Here is a 5,128-nt window from a genome sequence, read left to right on the forward strand (position 1 = left end):
TTATTCTTTTGTGGTTTGATGACTATCTTTAGTATTGTGTTTGGATTGCTTTTTCTTATTTGTGTGTGTATCTTTTGTAGATCTTTTGTTTGTGGTTACCATGAGGTTTTGCTATAGTAGTGTGTGTGTGTGTGTGTGTGTGTGTGTGTGTGTGTGTGTGTGTGTATCCAAGATTGTTTTTAAGTTGCTGGTCTCCTAATTTCAAATGCCTTTCTAATATCCTGTATTCATACTCTCCTCACAGTTGCTATTTTTTTTTTTTTTGATAAATAAATTTCAGCTCTTACTGCTGAATTGGGTAAGAAATGAAAGAATCCTAATGGAAAATCTGATGGCTTTATAAAAAGATAAACAAAGAATTGGTTATTCAATGAACTGCTAAATATGATTACAATTTTTATAGTTTTTGTTGGAAATATTACTAGTTTTGCTGCTACCAAAAGTTCATTTGCTAGATGCACAGTAAGGCTAAATAAATATTACTAGTTTTGCTGCTACCAAAAGTAGCATTTGCTAGATGCACAGTAAGGCTAAATAAACTGAAACATTGGGGTCTGGAGCAGAGACAGGTTTATTGCAGTGCCAAGAAGGAGAACAGGTAATTCATGCTCTGAAATCCTAAACTCCCTAATGGTTTTGGGGGAAAAGTTTTGTAGGCAAAATCTGGGGTGAGGACTACAGGATCTGTGACTTTCTTCTGATTGATTGGTTGTGAGGTAATAGGGTGGTGTTCCAGGAATCTTGCATTCAGCCTGAAGTTATCATTCTCCACTTGGATGGGAGGGGCTTACTTCCTGCAAACAAGAAATGGAGGACATGGAATGGATTTGTACCAGGGCACACTCCATAGGGTCCCGATCCATTTTAGTTTTGATCTATGCTTTCCAGGTATAGGGAAGCTCTTGCCTTCAAGTTATTTATGACTTAAAGCAATTTGCTAAACTAAACTTGGGGATGGAATTGAAGCATTTTCCTTCTCTCTCTGCCTGGTCACTTCAGATATTGGAAACTCTTGGGTGACAAGCAACTTTATCAGGTGAATAGGAAAGACTGTCTCCCAGAATGAGCAGAAATCTCAATATTTTGGGGTGTTCTAGAAGAAAGAAATCCACTGAGGTGGAGCAAGATGGAAAGCCTTTGACATGACTTTCCTGGCCTTGAGAGATCATAGAGTCAATTGACCAGACTTGCTTGCCAACAAGTTAGTCTTGATTTAGCTGTGTGATTTGATTTGGCGGAGATGAGGGAAATTTCAGAGAGAAATTTAATATCCGTTAAAACATAGTCATGTGTTTTAGTGGATAGTACATTCTAGTTTTCTTAGTTGAGGTTTAGATTTATGAAAGTTATTGTGTTAGCCACATTTTTGCCTGATGTTCAGGAGGAAAAGAAAATTATCTAATGGTATTTTCACAGAGTATAACTATTCATATGCTTGTTCTAAGTCTATTGACAAAATCACATGTACAATGCTTGTGTGACAGCTGGGTATAACTGATAAAATGTACAACCTCTAAAATGCTTCCTCATCAACATACTCTTGAGCCTGTTCACAATATCTGATTAATTTTCCCCATATGTGGATAATTAGACCTATATAAAGAAGGCCCAGGAGTTTCCTGGTGTCCTTTTTTTTAAGGAACTGGTGTTGTCACTGTTGTGACTCAGGTTACTGCTATGGTACATGTTCTATCCCTGGCCCAGAAACTTCCATATCCTGCAAGTGTGGCCAAAAAATAATTTAAAGTTTAAAATTAATCAAGTAATGGAAGAGGTCTAGCACCGAAGGACATGCATGATCTGGACCTGGGCCGGGCAGCTGAACTACCCCAGCTTTGAAGGATAAATATTTAGATCATTGGTGTTTTCCGTGGAAAGATTTATAATCAAAAGTGGATATGATGGAAAAGGAGGGGAAACTTGTACATACCGAGGTATGGGGGAGTTACTCTGGCTTATACATGGTTTAACTTTCCTGAGTAGAGTGGCCTGGTTTGTGGCCTATTGAACGTGTATTGTACACCTGCTTTGGCCATTGTGTAGAGGGGAAGACTCTTGAAAGTCCAAGTGGAGTAGCTGTGGTTCATACACCCGAGGTAAAACTAGGCAACCATTGTGAATGTGATTTTGGACATATTCCTGTTTTACTGAAAACTTGAGATCTCTAAACTGTATTGCAAACTAGGATAGAAACCCCAGGTAGGTGGGGAATCTCAGAATGTGGTTACTGCCTGTATTTTGCTTTATTGTCATGATATCCCCTGAATTGTTCCCTTTAGATGTCTTACATTTGTCCCTAGTCTGAGAGGGAGAAATGTATTTAAGGGACTGAGCAGCAACAATGGCCTCATTGGGAAATGAGTATAATCGCTGGGTCTACAGTGAGATGCCATTGTTTTCCTCTGGACTTCCATGAAAAATCAGTCTGGTTAATGTGCTTATGAGGGGATGACTGCCCATGGGGGTGACTATAATCATCTTCTTTTCCCACATGCTAATACATCAAAAGGACCCTTGTTGTTAAACATTAATATACAACTGACTGCCCATGAGCACCCCTGGGCTTTGCTGTGTGGAATGGAATAGCTGGCTTCTGGACACTCAAGTCTCCCCTTAATGACATGCAAATAATATGGAATGGCAAACCTGTAGTGTGACTGCTGACTCCTGCCTAGGCCAACAGAATGTTTCCTTTAAAGCTGGGCCTTCTCCTCCCTGTGGCAGTGGCTCTGGGTTTGTAAAAAACAGGGGTAGCCTTACCTTCCTTATAACTGGACTGAATGCTGCCACTTACTCCCTTTCCATTGACCTGGTAAGCACTTGGCCCCAACATTTGCCCACATCCTGGAAAATAACTGTTCTCAGCAAACTAGGTATCTTACTCTTGATTTTCTTCGGCTGCTTCTGTCTGTATTGTATTTGCAGTATCTAGTTTCAGTGCCCCTCTATGTACCTGACCCCAGGGATATCTCAGAAGAAGGGCAAACCAAGGTTGTAAGGGTTGTGCAGGGTACATAGAGGTGGAGGGTATGGCAGGCCACCCAAGATGGCTGTTCTCTTGTTCTCTCTGCATCCCTTGCTTTACCACTTCTGCCTTACCCATTCCCTATTCACATGACTGACCTTCCTACATATGTGCCCCAGGTCACAGCTAGTGATTGTTCTTGTCAAGGGGGGAGATGAGGGGATGCCCTTCTGCTAGTTTCTTTGGTTACCAGTGAGCCAACCTGATGTCACTTCCGCTGTAAATGTTCATCACCCTCTCCTCCTGGTAGCAAAGACTGCGGCCATGTCCTGCCCACCATCCACAGGACACAGCATCACTGGAGTCCGTGGAGTCACTCCAGGATGTTGCTTCATTTGTGGAAGCTCCCCTATCCATTAAACCATTAAAGTCTGTGTTGCTAATTCTAGGCGCTTTCTTCCATCTTGAATCCAGGCGAGTATAGGCCTTGCAGGCCTGTAGAGTGCAGTCCAACAACCAGTTCTTATAACTTGACTTGATTTCTTTTGCTTAGCTGCATTGGCTAATACCTCTAGTATAATGTTGACGAGTCGTAGAGACAATCAAAATCCTTGCTTTGTTCCCGATCTTGGAGAAAATGCCTCTGATGCCTCCTCATTAAATAAGAGCTTTAGGATGAAGATATGTATATTCTATCATGTTGAAGTATACTTATACCTCTGTTCCTAAGATCTTGAGTGGTTTTTATTTATTTATGAAGGGGTGTTAAATTTTTCTCAGCATTGATAGGGATATTGATTTTTTGCCTTTAGAATTTTTCTTTTTAGGTCTCCCCACAGCATATGGAGTTCCCAGGCCAGGGATCAGATCCAAGCCACAGTTGCGACCTTCACCACAGCTCAGCAACACTGGATCCTTAACCCACTGTGCTGGGCCAGGGATCAGACCTGCATCCCATTGCTCTAGAGATACCACCAACCCCATGGTGCCACAGCGGGAACTCCCCCTTTAGACTTTTTAAATGTGGACTATGACGTTAATGGATTCCTAATAGTGAGCTAATCTGCATTATTGAATACATTCCTCTTATTCATGATGTATGATTTCCGAATGTGATTTTAGATTTATTGTGGTTTGCTAATGTTTCATGTAGAAAGTTGGCAATGATATTTATGAACAATAGTGGTCTGTATATTTCTTTGTATCTGGTGGTTTAGGTATTGGTGTTATATTTATTTCCTAAAACAAATTATGTTTGAACAAATGGAGCATTCTTCAAAAAATAATAATCAAAATAACAGCAATGATAGCAAGGGCTATTAAGAAAAATAAAGCATGATAAAGGGATAGGAGGTGCTAAGTGTTGCTGCTCCCGACAGTGACCAGGTTAGGGCCTGCTGCACTAGAGGAAGGGCTAGGATACATCTCTCTGTTAAGGAGACATTCCAGTAGAAATCTGTATGAAATGAGAGTCAGCCACATAGGAGCAGGTACAGAGAGGGCAAAGCCCCTGAAGCAGTTGTGGTCTTGGTGTGTGCTGAGAGGATAAGTGTGGAGGAAACAGAGTGAGCAGATAAGTGTGGAGGAAACAGAGTGAGCAAAGGAAAGATTGATAGGAGATGAGATCAGAGAGGCAGCCAGGGGCCAGATCATATAGTGCTATTGTAAGGCCCTAAATTTTATTTCATTTATTTTTTAATGAAGTATTATGCAAGTTACTAATATACAATAGAGTGATTCACAATTTTTAAAGATTATCCTCCATAAAGGTTATTATGAAATATTGGCTATATTCCCTGTGTTGTGCAATATATCTTTGTAGCTTATGTTACACATAGTAGTTTGACTTCTTAATTGTCTGCCCCTATTTTGCCCTTCTCCCCTCCCCTCTTGCTACTGGTAACCGCTAGCTTATTCTCTATATCTGTGAGTCTACTGTATTTTTATTATATTATATTTAGTTTGTTATACCTGTAAGATTCCACATATAAGTGATATCATATAGTATTTGTCTTTCTCTGACTTATTTCACTTAGCATAATACCCTTCAGGTCTATCTTTGTTGCTGCAAATGGTAAAATTTCATTCATTTTGTGAATGAGTAGTATTCCATTGTGTGTATATACCACATCTTCTTTATTCATTCATCTGTTAATGGACACT

The sequence above is a fragment of the Sus scrofa genome, chromosome 1 (assembly GCF_000003025.6).
Source record: "Sus scrofa isolate TJ Tabasco breed Duroc chromosome 1, Sscrofa11.1, whole genome shotgun sequence".
Lineage (NCBI taxonomy): Eukaryota > Metazoa > Chordata > Mammalia > Artiodactyla > Suidae > Sus > Sus scrofa.